Source organism: Protopterus annectens, chromosome 14.part0 (genome assembly GCF_019279795.1).
Source record: "Protopterus annectens isolate FY-2018-M chromosome 14.part0, PAN1.0, whole genome shotgun sequence".
NCBI classification, from domain to species: Eukaryota; Metazoa; Chordata; order Ceratodontiformes; family Protopteridae; genus Protopterus; species Protopterus annectens.
The window spans coordinates 603,286,647-603,303,532 of NC_056748.1; positions in this window are offsets into that span (position 1 = coordinate 603,286,647).

Here is a 16,886-nt window from a genome sequence, read left to right on the forward strand (position 1 = left end):
TGGTCTACTGAGCATTGACTCTAGCATCAATCTAAGGTACTCCTAAGTGCTGTACACCAAGCACTATAGTGATCCAGCAACATTCTTCATAACTTTGAACCCAGAAGGAAAGACACTGACACACATCATAAAATCATTCCACTTGAGCTATCACAAAACCACAGAACCACTTCTCTTTACAGGTTCATCACAACTACCTTCCCTAGTTTATAGTTTCCTTCCCAGAATTAATGACTGCCTCCCACCATTGCTAAAAATCTGATCTGTGGAATCTTTTGGTGAGAAGCAGCCTGCGCACCTCCAGGAATCCCTCATAACTTGATACCAAATCCTGCTCAAAAACTCTTTGCTAAACCCATAGCTAATTATCTAGTGCCTGCTGAAGTTCCCCAATCAAGGACTCTTCACCTCTAAGTTGAAAAAAAAATGTCCTCGCTCTGAGTTGAGAAAGAAAAGGAAAAGAAGGTCCTCTGCTTCGAGCTGTAGTAGATCACTTGCTACATATTTAACAACTGGCTTGCTGCATTTAGAATACCACACAAAAAGTGCTTGAGCCCTGACCACCAATACAGTATCAGCATTCACTTCTAAATGCCAGTACTGCAATACTGCTCAATCAGCAACTGCTGATTACTTCCACTAACACCTTGTGCCAGGGCAGCTGTTGCCTTTGCCCCATCCTAGCCATGTTTCTGTACTTTGCTTCACCAGCAGATTTATTCCTAGTATTATCAAAATGCAAGGGCACAGAGATATCTTTCATATTATCAAAAGCTCATGTATTTTTAGCAATGTGATATACTGTATTATCAGCAGGAAATGTGCTAGAATGTATGCTAGAGAAACTAGAAGATAGACAGCTGATTGTTCAAGGAACACTAGAAGGATACCAGTACTGCTGACACTGAGAAACCTGCTGTACTCCATTTCGCCAACAACACTTGGTCAATAATTTGTCTATGTTCTCTAGTAGGGATTATATGAGGATGAACAAAATGACTACCACTGCCTTCTAAAAATAATGACAAAAATTATTAATGTTTTATGTAGTTATTTGATTTGACTTCAGTGGAAAACAGAACACAAGCAAGAGAGACAAATTATGTAATACTGGAAACATAGAATGACCTATTAAAAAATTAAGTCAGTTAAAATTTATTTACTTATTTATTTATTATTTTACATTTGTTGACTGGGCTAGTCCAACTGGATATATGTCCATTTTCAGTGGAGGCCCAGGAAGAAAAGCTCCACATACAGATGAATATTTACAAAGAATTTGGTACATTACATAGTTTTGGCAATCATTTCATATCATTGCATTTAGCTTATTAACAAGTAAAAAATGTAGTGCACAGCAGCTATAGATATTAATACTGCACAATGACACTATTAAACTATAAAGTCACACAAAAAGCCACACAAGAATCCTAGTCTATAGCAGGTGAGGATATTCATACACAATATATACAAGAACACTATTCAGCTGTAGAATAACATACACATTATTGTCAATTGAAAAGAAACAAGCTTATACAGGTAAGAAGATTAGTGTCTAGGGACAGGTTAAGCAGTTAGTCAGGGTTAACACACGGGCATAACCAGTGTGATTTAAGGTCGTTTTTTAGTCTGATTTTAAATAGATTAGTTGAGGATAGGGAGGTTAGGTGAATAGGGAGGGTGTTCCAGGTTTTACCCGCTGTATTACCGAACAATGAGTCACCGGCTGAATTATTGGTTTTAGCTATTTGTACCAGTAGTTTGTTTGATGAGCACAGGGTTTTGAGATTATTATAGGGAGTGATTAGGTTAGTGAGTATTGCTGTATTTGTAGGTTGATACAGGATCTTATGGGCTACTATTAGTTGGTTCAGTAGTATTTGGCAATTCTAACCATCCTAGTTGATTAAGATTGCTACAGTGATGGGTTCTGTAGGTTGACCCAGTTGCAAACCTGGCAATATTGTTGTAGGAGGTAGTCAGCTTGTTCAGATTGCTTTTACATAGTTTGGTATAGATAGGAGAGACATATAGTAGGGTTGAGATAAGGTGGGTACGGGCAATAGTGGTCCTGGCTAGTGGAGTCAGAAAGGGTTTGATCCTGTAGAGGAACCTAATTTTTTGTTCACAGTTTTTATTGTGTTATTAATATGAGGCTCAAAGGTGAGGTTATTATCAATTAGTACCCCAAGTAGTTTAGTTGTGGGATCAGTTGATATGATAGTTCTGTTGCTAGATGTTACAGTAAAGTTCAGTGGGGAGGCCCTTCAGGTGGGGGTGAATAGAAGCATTTTTGTTTTTTTTTGGTTCAAGATTATACATCGGTATAGGAGCCATTTTTCAACTATGCTAAAGGTGTTTTGGGTTAGGGACTGAAGTTCAGATGGGGAAGTGGCTGAACATATAAGTGTGGAATCGTCTGCATATTGGATACAGGTAGCTTGAGGAATAACAGAGTGAAGGTCATTTGTAAAGATAGATTAAAGGAGGGGGCCCAATATGGAACCTTGAGGGACTCCAAGGGAAAATGGGAGGTGGGAAGACAAGTTATTTTCCCATAGTACAGCCTGTTGCCTGTTATTTAAATAGGGATGGAACCACTGTATAGCAAGTGCATCCAATGACAGATTTTTAAGTATGTTTATGAGGAGGTGGTGGTTAACCATGTCAAAGGCTTTTAGAGGGCTGAAGATAGAGTGTCGTTATTTCAATTTCTATTAATACAGTCGGTAAAGGATAAGAGAGCAGAGGTGGTGCTATGAAATGGTCTGAAGCCATGTTGGCAGGTGGCTAGAAGTTTGTTTTCTAGTAAGTAGCCTAAAAGTTGTTTATGGATACATTTCTCCATTATTTTTGCCAGCAGGGATAGTATGGCTATGGGCCTGTAGTTCGATATATCTTTGGAGATGCCACCTTTGTGCAGGGGATAATATGTGAAACCTTCCAGATTGAAGGGATGTTCCCTTCAGAAATAGTTCTATTAATGAGGATGGATGTGGGGTAGGCTATGGCTTTTGCTGATTTTTGCAGGTATTCTGCAGGTAGTAGGTCAGCAGAGAGTGTGGTGGGTTTGAGTTTCTGAATTAGGGAACAGACAAAGGATGTGGGAACAGGTTGAAAATGAAATAGAGGGGGGGGGGGCTGTTGGAGATAGCAGTAATAGCAAAATAACTGAACTGTCATGAAATTAGATGCTTCCAACTACTTCCAGTATTTAACTTGTTAGGCTTTACAGTAGTTGCTGAGCTGCATTTAAATATGAACACTTTATATGAACAACAATCTTTTGTACAGGCATCTTGACTGCTTCAATGCACAAGCTTGTACATCCAAAAGTATTACCTGAATAAAATTGCGTATAGTTAGGGGTCAAAGCTCTCCCTATTCTATTGTTTATGTCCTTGAGATGCTGCTGAATTCTTACTTTAAATCTTCTTCTTCTGGCTTTTCCCGGTTAGGGGTCGCCACAGTGGATCACCTGTCCAGTCATAATTGGCAGTGGAGTTTTATGGTGTTTAGTTGCCAGCCCGGCGCCCAACCTTCCTCAGAAGGCACACACACACACACACACACACACACACACACACACACACACACACACACACACACACACACACACACACACACACACACACACCCATGCCTAGGGCCAATTTAGAGTGTCCAATCCACCTACAGCATGTCTTTGGGATGTGGGAGGAAACTCACATGACCACAGGGTGGACATTCAGACTCCGCACAGAAGGCATCCTAGCTGAGGATCAAACCAGAGGACCTCTTGCTGGGAGGTGGTAACACTAACCGCTGCACCACCATGGCCGCCCTCTTAATCTGGTTAGTTAAATCAGTATAAAAGAAACACATGGACATCTCACATGCTATATAATATGCATTCAACTTTGAAATTGTACAGACATATCTGAATAAATACTTTACCATTAATTTCAACAAAATTCAGTTATATGTATTTCTGTTACTTCAGGGAAAAGTCTTCTGTGGCTCTTTGGTACCAATGCCATGGCCAGGAGTCAAGAATGTACTGTGATATGTACATTTCTATTTACACATCATGGTACCTTATTCTGATTCAGCAACCACCCTAGCACAATGCTGCACTGTGCTCTAGACTGGGCCTGTGAACATGCTGAATGATACTGACTGGCAATCCAGAGGACAGCAACCACCCCAGCACAGTGCTGCACTGTGCTTTGACTAAGCCTGTGGACATGCTGAATGATACTGAGGCAATCCAGGGAACAGCAACCACCCTAGCACAGTGCAGCACTATGCTCTAGACTGGGCCTGTAGACATGCTGAATGATACTGAGGCAATCCAGGGGACAGGCACATGCTAATTAAGAATGTGTTCTCTCCCCAAGAGCTGCCTCCATGAAGGCATCTACACACCAAGTGATTCAAGAAATTGCTCAACCGTGGAGATCAGTGTAGTCATCACAGTACTGAACATGTCTAAAAGGTAAAGAAATCGGGGGTGAGGGAACTACTAGACACCAGGGATACCATATATCAAAGTGCTGTAACAGCACACACAACATTACAGGGATTGTGGTGGGGGTGGAGGGAATGACTGGATATCAGGGACAAATCAAAAGATTGACATGTCTTAATGGCACCAATATCAGTATGGGGATTGAGAATTCAGGGGGGGGGGGGAATCACCAGACACCAGGGATCAATCTAATTGGAAGTGATGTAAAGGCACTGACATCAGTACAGGGATCAGGGGAGGAGGGGATTCATAACCACCAGGGTAGTGTTATAGTATTATGCTGCTCAGGGCTGGGGGGACACACTTGCCACTGGGGCATACTAGATACATGTCATAATGGCACTTCAACTATTACAGGGGTTTGAGGGGACCACAGCAGGGCAGACAGGTCAGGGACAGGTATGGAAACTGTAGTGTGTATATTCATGTTTGTGTACTTATGTGTGCGTATGGGGGGATTGTAGTTTATTGGACATTTGGGCAGTTTTTCCATCTCTTTCAACTTTCTGGTTTAAAAGTCTGCATTTGTTCTTGTTTCCCACCTTTCCTGTAACTAGTCTGATCCAGATACAGATTTGCTGTGTCCAGGACTGTTTGTAAGCTTCTGAGCCCCCCAAGCCTTTCTGTGTTGGAGGGAAGCCCTCTAGCTTATCAGTGGGAGTGGTAAGCACTAGGTAGCCTATCTACCACAACAATGATTTCTGTCCCAGAAATTGTAGTTTATTGGCCATTTGACAGTCTTTTCATCTCTTTTAACTTACTGGTTTAAAAGCCCACATTTGCACTTGTTTTGCATCTTTCCTGTAACTAGTCTAGTCCAGATACAGATTTGCTATATCCAGGACTGTTTGTATGCTTCTGAGCCCCCCCCAAGCCTTTCTGTATTGGAGGGAAGCCTTCTAGCTTATCAGTGGGAGTGGTAAGCACTAGGTAGCCTATCTACCACAAGAGTGGTTTCTGGCCCAGAAATTGTAGTTTATTGGCCGTTTGGGCAGTTTTTCCATCTCTTTCAACCTTCTGGTTTAAATGCCCGCATTTGCGCTCATTTCCCACCTTTCCTGTAACTAGTCTAGTCCAGATACAGGTTTGGTGTATCCAGGACTGTTTGCAAGCTTCTGAGCCCCCCAAGCCTTTCTGTGTTGGAGGGACGCCTACTAGCTTATCAGTGGGAGTGGTAAGCACTAGGTAGCCTATCTACAAGAGTGGTTTCTGGCCCAGAAATTGTAGTTTATTGGCCATTTGAGTAGCTTTTCCATCTCTTTCAACTTTCTGGTTTAAAACTCTGCATTTGCAATTGTTTCCCACCTTTCCTGTAACTAGTCTAGACCAAATACAGATTTGCTGCATCCAGGACTGTTTGTAAGCTTCTGAGCCCCCAAGCCTTTCTGTGTTGGAGGGAAGCATTCTAGCTTCTCAGTGGGATTGGTAAGCACTAGGTAGCCTATCTACCACAAGAGTGGTTTCTGTCCCAGAAATTGTAGTTTATTAGCTGTTTGGCAGGTTTTCCATCTCTTTCAACTTACTGGTTTAAAAGCCTACATATGCGCTTGTTTCCCATCTTTCCTGTAACTAGTCTAGTCCAGATACAGATTTGCTATATCCAAGACTGTTTGTAGGCTTCTGAGCCCCCCAAGCCTTTCTGTGTTGGAGGGAAGCATTCTACCTTATAGTGGGAGTAGTAAGCACAAGGTAGCCTATCTACCACAAGAGTGGTTTCTAGCCCAAAAATTGTAGTTTATTGGCCGTTGGGGCAGTTGTTCCATCTCTTTCAACCTTCTGGTTTCAAAGCTCGCATTTGCCCTCATTTCCCACCTTTCCTGTAACTAGTCTAGTCCAGATACAGATTTGGTGTATATAGGACTGTTTGTAAGCTTCTGAGCCCCCCAAGCCTTTCTGTGTTGGAGGGAAGCCTTCTAGCATATCAGTGAGAGTGGTAAGCACTAGGTAGCCTATCTACCACAAAAGTGGTTTTTGTCCTGGAAATTGTACTTTATTGGCTGTTTGACAGTTTTTCCATCTCTTTTAACTTATTGGTTTAAAAGCCCGCATTTGCACTTGTTTTGCATCTTTCCTGTAACTAGTCTAGTCCAGATACAGGTTTGGTGCATCCAGGACTGTTTGCAAGCTTCTGAGCCCCCCAAGCCTTTCTATGTTGGAGGGATGCCTACTAGCTTATCAGTGGGAGTGGCAAGCACTAGGTAGCCTATCTACCACAAGAGTGGTTTCTGGCCCAGAAATTGTAGTTTATTGGCCGTTTGAGCAGTTTTTCCATCTCTTTCAACTTTCTGGTTTAAAACTCCGCATTTGCAATTGTTTCCCACCTTTCCTATAACTAGTCTAGTCCAGATAAAGATTTGCTGCATCCAGGACTGTTTGTAAGCTTCTGAGCCCCCAAGCCTTTCTGTGTTGGAGGGAAGCATTCTAGCTTATCAGTGGGATTGGTAAGCACTAGGTAGCCTATCTACCACAATATCCAGGTACAGATTCTTAGTTTTAGCACTTGAATTTGCTTATTCATGCTCAGCACTTGTTCAAAACTTGTTGTTAGCACTAAATAAGCTACAAATTACTAAAGCACTCAACCTTCCTCTTTACCTTGAGGAAAACCATTTTTGTACTTACTTTCCTCACTTGTTTAGAGAAAAACAGCTCTTATACTCACTTTCTTCACTTGGTGCAGCGGTATCATTGTCGCCTCATAGCAAGAGGTTCTCCTGTTCGATTCATAGCTGGAGCGCCTTCTGTGTGGAGTCTGCATATCCTCCCCGTAGTTGAGTGGTGATCAAAAGACATGCGTGAATGGGCATTACTTCGTTGAAGGTTGGACGTCGAGCTGGCCCCTCAGTACCATAAAAATCTACTGCCAATCATTAGCGGACCAGAGTTCTGCTGTGGCAACCCCTAACTGGTAAAAGCTGAAAGAAGAAGATACTCACTTTCCTCACTTGTCTAGAGGAAAGTAGTTTTTTATTCAGGCATGTTCAAGGGTCAACTACCAGTGTTCTCTTCTGTCTATCTGATGAATCTTGGCATCTTGAGGCCATGTAGCAATTGCCTCATGTACACAGATAACCCTCTCCTGCTACCACCCAACACCACAACCTGTGAGAGATGCATGTATCTAGCCAAACTGAAGGTAAAGCTGTCTCCAACCAAGACTGAACTTGACAGTCAAGAGGAGAAGGTAAACACGTGCACCACACCACACTTATCACATAGTCCCACTAAACCTACACCACCAAAATCCACACATAGAAACACAACAACATTTGCAGAGGCTCTCAATAATAATATGCTCAAGTAACAGAGACCTCCAAAGCAGAAATGCAAGCAACCATCACCCCCCAACACAACCCAAATGACACATAGCCCACAGACTCAGTGTGCCAATAAACCACAGCCCATAAGTCAAACCAACACACTAGTCATAGGTGACTCTATAGTCAGGCACACTGATGTCTCACTCACTAGTCTAAACAAGGAGAAGGTTACTGTCAGTTGCCTGTCAGGTGCCAGGATCCACCACATAACCCACGCACTCAGGTCACTCCACAACAAGTACAAATATGACTCTGTCGTTGTCTAGGTTGGTGTGAATGACCTGAGATGTACTGCCCTGGACTACATATAAAGAGATGTGGAAGAGCTCTCCAATCTTGTAGCCCAGGAAGTTATGACCCTAGCTCTGAGTAGCATCCTGCCAACACCCAGAATGATACCGCAGTACAAGGACAAAATGATTGACTTCAACAATTGGCTAAGTTTCTACTGTCATTCTAAGGGGATCCAGTATCTGTCTGCCTGGAACGACATGGTCAACAGACCATGATGCTTTGCCAGAGATGGCCTGCACCTGTCGCCCCTGGGATTCAGGATACTGGCTAAGGCTCTTGCCGCCCCTATAATGCCTTTTTTAGGCAAGGATCAAATGACAAATTCACCACAGTAACAGGAACAGGCAAGCAAAAAACTGAGGGTAATGCTACTCAATACTAGAAGTCTAAATCTCAAAATGCACTCACTCGAGGTACTCCTTAAAATAGAGAACATCAATATCTGTGCAGTGAATGAGACCTGTTTCAAGGCTCTAGAGAGCACTCCTGCATTACCAGGTTATAACTCATACCACACTTTTCGCCCATCTAACCTGGACCAGAACACCAAATGTGGAGGTGTGTCCATATTCATTAAGGATATCCACACCTCCAGGCTAGTTGCACAGCATAATGCATCCAAGGTTATCCAAGTGCAACTAACTCTGGACAAAACTGCAATCCAAATTGTAGCTTGGTACAGATCCCCCACCATACCCCAGGATTCCCACTCCTCTTTTCTGGATATACTGGATAATATTAGGGTTCAACCAAACACCCTAATAATGGATGATTTCAACTGCACCACCATTAACTGGGAAAACTACTCATGTACCAAATCCTTTGCTCAACGTTTTCTGGAATTCATAAATTCCAATGCCCTGGATCAACTTATCCACAGCCCCACCAGGGGCAACAATATTCTAGACCTAGTCATTTCCAACATGAGTGACCGGTGTTCCACACCTGAAATCATTTCCTCATTGGTCAGATCCGACCATAAGCTAATCACCCTAGATATCTGCATCCCGACCCCACCCACCATTAAGGAAACCACGGTAAAATATTTCTCCAAAGCCAACTTCATGCTTCTTAAGACAGAAGTGGTAAACTTCATGACACCCATGCAGATGGACAATACAGTTACGACTGCTGAATCCTACACAAATGCACTCTACAAGCACTTACACGAATGCATGGATCATGCTATCACAAACAGAACCAAGACACTATCCTCCAAAAAAAGGAAGTCAATCTGGTGGTCCCTTGCCATAAACAAACTCTACAACAGAAGGAAGAAACTGTTGCAAAAGGGAGTAAAATCCCATGAGTGGAGGAGCTCCCTGGTCAGCCTCAGTAAGAAGCTGAGATCCCTTATAAGATCCTCCAAAGCTAGCTACGAAAACAAAATCAACACTGGTTCTAAGGGCAGCCACAAAGCATTCTATAGCTATGTCAAGAATGTCAATGGCAACACCCAGATCTGCTGTGAGTTACAGCACAATGGCATGAAAATTACAGAATCAACTGATATTGCCAACATCCTGGCAGATAGGTTCAGTGCTAAGTTTACCCCCCTCTCATCCCATAAAGTGCCCATATCTATACAGGAAGAATGCAGAGTCCCTGTAATCACATCTATGCAGGTAAAAGCTGCACTCTCTAAAATCAAAAACACAGCATCTAAGCACCATGTTCAATAATAGTCTCACATCAGGCTTTGTGCCCGCTGAATGGCGCACAGCAACAGTTATCCCACTCCAGAAAGGGGGAGCCACCACTGATCCTGGGAACTATTGCCCTATTAGCCTGATGAGACTGGTCTGCAAGGCCATGGAATGTATCGTCTTGGAACTCATAAACAAAGACATAGGTAACCTCCAAACTCTGGACCCCACCTAATTCGGGTTTTTGAAAGGCAGATCATGCCTTCTGAAACTGATCAACGTCATTGAGGCAGTCACCAAAGCCGTAGACGAGGGTAAGTTGGTTCACACAGCCTATGTTGACCTCGCCAAGGCTTTCAACACCATCCCCCATTCTGGAATTATAGCAAACTCACTAAACTAGGTATAAATCCCTACATCACAAGATGGGTTGCCAACTGGCTCACTGACAGAACCCACACTGTAAAAGTTGCAGACTCCACATCTGACTTCAAACCAGTGACAAGTGGAGTATCACAGGGTTCATTCCTGGGAACTCTCCTGTTTGGTATCTACTTCTCTGAAGTACAGGCTAACATAGAAGGCCTCTGGCTAATGAAGTTGGCAGATGACTGCAAACTAGGAGCCATAGTCGAGTCCCCAAATGATGTGGACATCCTACAGAAGAGGCTCACTGAGACAAATGCCTGGTGTCAAAGGCATGGCCTCAAGCTCAATGCCAAAAAGTGCATTGTCATCCCCTTTGGTAAAAACTTTGTACCCATGAACTACCACATAAGCAGCAGTCTACTTAATGCTGAATGTGTGATAAGAGACCTTGGGACCCAAGTGGACAGTTGTCTCTCCTTTGATGATCACATTGCCACAGTAGTCAGGAAATCCTTCTATGTGGCACACCTCATCACAAAAGGGTTCTCATCCAGGAAAATACAGGTCATTGTTCCCCTCTACTCTGCACTCATTAGACCCATTATAGCGTACAATGCCCCTTTTGGAATGTACCTCACAAGACATCTGCAGCAGCTGGAAAGGCCACAGAAGTACCTCACAAAGAGGATTGCTGGCCTCAAACAGATGCCCTACTCTGACTGTCTCAGAAAACTCCATATTTACTCTGTAGCATATTGCCTATTCCAAGGAGATCTCTGCCGAACATATAAAGCTATGTTAAGCCCAGAGCTGTTGGACATGTTACACCTTAAGAAATTCCAATCCCTCTGAGCTACACGCTCTAGGGACCTAAACCTTGTCACCACAATAAACAGGACATGCTGGAGGGATAGATTCCTGTCCCAGAGACTTCCTATACTCTGGAACAAGCTACCCATCTGTGTCAAGCAAAGTTCCTCATTAGCACTCTTCAAGAAAAATCTTGATGAGTGGATGGGAAATAGGAAATGCACCCCGGGGATCACTTCTATGGCTCTGCTCGATAGGGGCACATGAAATTAACTTTCTTGGGTGGCATAAGCCAGGGAACCTTTGTTGGCTAGGCTTACTTAGGCCCTTGGGCCGATAGCCTAGTACCTACCTATGAACCTATGAACCTATGAGATGCCACTATCTACATGAGCAGCAGATTACTACTGCAATGCGCAGATCAACAGTGATCTACACATCATTTTAGTAAATTCAATTCAGAAATATGCAAATTAGCCAATAATAAGGTATTACCTCATCACAGCTAACTCCTAAAAGAACACCTCACTTGTATGTATATATATCATGGAACTCATAAACAAAGACATTGGGAGTCTCCAGACACTGGACCCTACCCAATTTGGCTTTGTTAAGGGCAGATCTTGCCTCTTAAACCTAGTTGATTTCTTTGAAACAGTTACCAAAGCCATAGATGAGGGCAAGGTAGTCCACACAGCCTACCTGGACCTCGCAAAAGCCTTCAACACAATACCCCACTCGGGCATCATAAATAAGCTTACCAGCTTAAATATCAACCCCTATATCACAAGATGGGTTGCAAACTGGCTCAAAGATAGAACCCACATGGTCAGAATCGCAGGTGCCATGTCCGAATCCAAACCAGTTACAAGTGGCATCCCACAGGGCTCAGTTCTGAGACCTCTCTTGTTCGGTATATACGTCTCTGAGGTTCAGGCTAACACGGGGGGATTATGGCTGACAAAGTTCGCAGATGACTGCAAACTGGGGGCCATAATCGAATCTCCAGCTGACACAAGCATCCTCCAAAAGGGTCTCACAGAGACGGATGCTTGGTGCCAGAGCCACGGCCTTAAGCTAAATGCTAAAAAGTACATAGTCATCCCCTTTGGGAAAAACAAGGTGCCCACAAATTGCCACATAGGCGGTAATCCATTAAGTATGGAAGAAGTAATTAGAGATTTGGGGACCAATGTAGATAGTAATCTCTCCTTTGATAATCACGTTGCCAAAGTGGTTAGAAAGACCTTCAATATAGCCCACCTTATCACGAATGGGTTCGCATCTAGATCAAGAGAGGTCATAGTGCCCCTCTACTCGTCACTCATCAGGCCCATAATTGAATACAATGCCCCTTTTGGGATATACCTTACCCGACACCTGCAGCAACTGGAGAGACCCCAAAAGTACCTCACCAAGAGGATCATGGGCTACAAACAGATGTCCTATGCAGCTCAACTAAAGAAACTCCAGCTCTACTCAGTTGCTTACCGCCTACTCAGAGGCGATCTATGCCTGACATACAAAGCCATGTCAAACCCAGAATTAATGGACATGCTCCACCTCAAAAAATCCAAGTCCCTACACGCTCCAGGGACCTAAACCTCCTATACAAAAATAAATAGGACATGCTGGAGGGACAGATTCATTTCCCAGAGGCTCCCCTCACTCTGGAATAGAATCCCAGTTCATGTTAGACATAGCCCCTCGCTGACCCTCTTCAAGCAAAATCTGGACGCGTGGATGGGAAATCGCAAATTCACCCCTGGGATTTCTTCTGTGTCCTTGCTAGACAGAGGCACAGTAAACTAATCTTAAAAGGGTACCTTCTGTGACCTACTTTACAGAGGCACAGTAGGCTAATCTAATAGGGAGGCGGAAGCCAAATACACTCTGGCTAGGCTTATAAATGCCCTAGGGCAGATAGCCTAGTATCTACCTATGAACCTATGAACCTATAATCACTGGCTATGCTCCGGCACAGTTCCAGGCTAATTACACTGGCATGTTCTTTTACTCTCACTAAATCAACTTTGTATACATACCAACTTAAACTCATCTATGAAGCAGCAAGTTATTATTTGTCTGTTTGTTTCTCTTCTTCTAACCTAAAAACTATGGAAAAATTGTTTATTCTTGTTATCATGATTTGTATACTCAATTTCATATTGTGAACTAGCCTCCTTGTAACTTTTAATTAAATATTTCTGTATTTGTACACTGTATGTGATACTCTGCTGTAATTTTCCACTGCTGTTTTTCAGTCAATTACTTGTTGGAGATTTTCTCCCTGTGTCTCCACTGAAAATGGGCCCCTGGACCAGTCGGACAATACCTGATAAACAAATGTAAATAAATAAACATATCTCTGAATTAGAAATTGTCGTGTCATGGGAGCAGGGCCACTCAAGCTAGGCCTTTTAATGAATCAATGGACATATGCTTAAGGGCTTAAATACTAACTAGTAGTTAGGAGCATCTGATTTGATGTCTGTTTAATTTATTTTAATTGGTTATTTTATTTTTCCTGGCTTTATATAATTGTTGGCCTTGCTTGTATTCTTTTAAACTTCTTTAAAGGCACTGACAAGCTATCAGAGAAGACATTAATAAACTTTTTTTCTTTTTATTTTGGAATCCAACAGTTGTCATTTCCTTTTATATTTTTTACTGTTTATTCATCAATTCTGTATGATTCTGTGATGTTGACTACGGGAGAAATTCTGATATTAAAAATATTAATTTTGGTTCCCAAAAGCTCTGTAGTATTAATTAAAGATTCATTTTTACCATTCCCCTTAAGAGAATCATATTTTCTGTTGGTCTTTTCTCCCACACTTTACCTTTATTTTATTTTTTTTATTTTTTAAATGTTGTTAAATGTCGTCCTTGTGATTACGCATTTTACCTGTCTTCAGTTCTGCTGAATTTTCAAGCATTCCCCGATTCTCCCTTATTACCCTTTGATGTCTTTTTGCCTTTTTCAATACAACTCCTCTTGACATGCTTAGATACATATGCATATGCATGTCTATATGTATGTATGAAAGTGTATATATATATATATATATATATATATATATATATATATATATATATATATATATATATATATATATATATATATGTGTGTGTGCGTGTGTGTGTGTGTGTGTGTGTGTGTGTGTGTGTGTGTGTGTGTGTGTGTGTGTGTGTGTGTGTGTGCGTGTGTGTGTGCATGTGTTTGCATGTGTGTCTACTTCCATTGCTTTTCCACTAACTTGACATTAAGGCCCTTTCTGAAGAAGACTCCCAGTTGAAATGTCAGTTTTAACCCTTATTTTCTGTTTACGGCATGTATTTGTAGTCAAATTTATTTTGCTTCCCAGACCACAAAGTCATCAGCATCTGCTTTTTCTTGTTAGACTTGTTCTTAAATTTATGTATGAAGTTATCAATGGAAGAGTTATGATGGGGATGTAGTACAGAGGTGTATGTTTCCCAAGTTTTAAGAGTCTAAGTCTACTGTTCACAGTGCTAACATTTCTTCCAACACATAACAAAGTCATTTATTAGGCCAGGTATACCCTATCTGCTAATATCTGAATTTAAAAATACATAAAGTTTAGAGAATCTATGCCAATCAGGAATATGCTGTTGTTATTTAAAGACAGGATGCTGGGTCTACAGGTTAACTGGTTCTATTCCTTTACTAAAAAGTATTCAGACCTTCATTTCATGAGTGATTGAAAACTTAGAACTTGTGATTTTTCCTTGTGTATCACTGGCCTTACTGTGTGACAGTTAACTATCTAGCAACCCCCCAGATCACCTTGAAAATAAGTATTTATGCTTAATAGAACTTAGCCTGCCAGCAAGATGTGAACATTGCCATAAGGAGGAACACTGTGCACCTCTCCCAATGTGTTTTTTTCCTGCTGCAGTCCATCTCTTTATGTCAGTAGAAGGAAGCACATTCTCTTTCATATTGCCATGATTGTTGTCATGACACTGCTAAAGTACAAATCAAAACAATTTCTCCTGCACATGTGCTTGGTCGTATCCATGTGTCTGTCAAGTGTAGCCTGCTTTACTAATGCTGCTTTAGTGTAACAATCACTTTAATAATAATTGCCAGCAACCGTCTGCACACAATACATCTGTCTGTCTGTCTATTTATCTTATCTATCAATCTAGCTATATTAAGGAAGACCATTGCAAAGCAAATTTTTTTAGGCATGTAAAGCGCCTGAATAATATAGCTTACTGTCTGAAAGAAATGTTAAGGAAGGTACATGCCACAACAGGAGAATGAATACAACAAAAGCCTTCAGTCCTATTAGGAAAATAATCATTGTTATATGTTGTATAACCAACATTAAGGTCTAGGTGATCTACACACTTAATAAAAATAATAAATAATTATAATTATTTGGTGAACTGTGACAAGTGTTCTTTTTTTCTAACACAATTCAGGTGTACCTGTGTCGACTTATATCTTACATAAAAGTATTGCAGGTTTGTGAATTGTGATCAGACATACTCTGTTCTAGAAGATGTAAAAATGAAAAAGGATGATACAACTGAGTCTATCATGCAGAGATCTTCAAGAAATGCAGCTAGTGTACACTCAGTTAACAGTAATAACATTCAGCCACAGGGCAGACAACAAATGTAAGAAGGTAGTGTTTTAATTTAGCAGGAAGGCTCATGGGCTTTTCTGAAGAGAAGGAAATATGTGGGCAGTTCTAGTCTATAGGCATCTGCTATTGCTACAGATAAAAATAGTCCTTCGGAGCAACAGATATGAAAGCTAAATGAAAAGCTAAAAGCAACAATATTAAAATTTTAAAACAAAGGTACCAGGAATAGATAGCACAAAGGCATAACTAGTTAGATGGAGAATCTATTTTAGAAGGTGCTTGCTTTACCACCATCTCTCCCTGGAGTACCCTCTGGCAAAAAATTTGCAGCAGTCATGCTAGTTTTCTCACTTTATTGATATGTCCATCCTGACTCTGGCTCTGAATGGCTTGTGATGGAGTCAGTCTCCACTCAGGCCATTCTTACCTTCTAACTTGCCTACTGCCCAAATATCCACCATTCAAGATCACCTGGCACATCAAAGTCTATATCTGGCACCTGAAATGGTGCTGGAAGTTAGATGTTGCACTTTTTACTGATGAGTCAGTCAGATACTTTGTCAGTAATGACTCAGCAAGTTACTGAGTCAGCTAGCTTCTGCTTTCACACACACTAAGATATTTGAGAGCAAATACTAAAATTCATTGATTTTCATATGCAGTGCCAATATTCTTAGCAAGAGCCCATTCACCTCTCTTATTAGCTTCCAGGAAATTTATCTTGTAAAGTAATAAGGCATGTAACAAATGCAGATCAAAACCTTATGATAAAAAAGACAGTAAACAAAGAAAAGCATCCTAGAAAATGGGGTTAAGGCGCACACATTTAACATAAACCATCATGAGCACAAGATCCGCTCCAGAGTTAAGCACCTTTATTAGTACTGCAATGAATTTTCCACAGTGATTTTAAAGTGTAGCTTAAACAAAATCGAGTGTCACCTAGATTATCTGATTAACAAACAATGCATCTTTACAATCATATAACTTAACTGCACGTTACCGAACTCTGGGCAGGACACGTAGTTACAGGACTACGTTTTTACATGCGATTGTCATCAGCACAAGTGACATGAATAAGGCAGAACTAAAGTGAGTCAGGGTTATTTTCTATGGCTATAGTGCTTTTCCTAAGAAAATTAAGATGTTTGTACATAAGAAAAGCAATTTTTGAAGACTTCTCATTATGGCAGAATCTTTAGCATTTTAAATAAGATAATTTTCACCAGAAATGTAATATGTCATGTCATTTTATACTGCCATCTTTTCTGTAGTACTTAGTTATGTCTTTGCTGGAAATGTATTTGCCTAAACT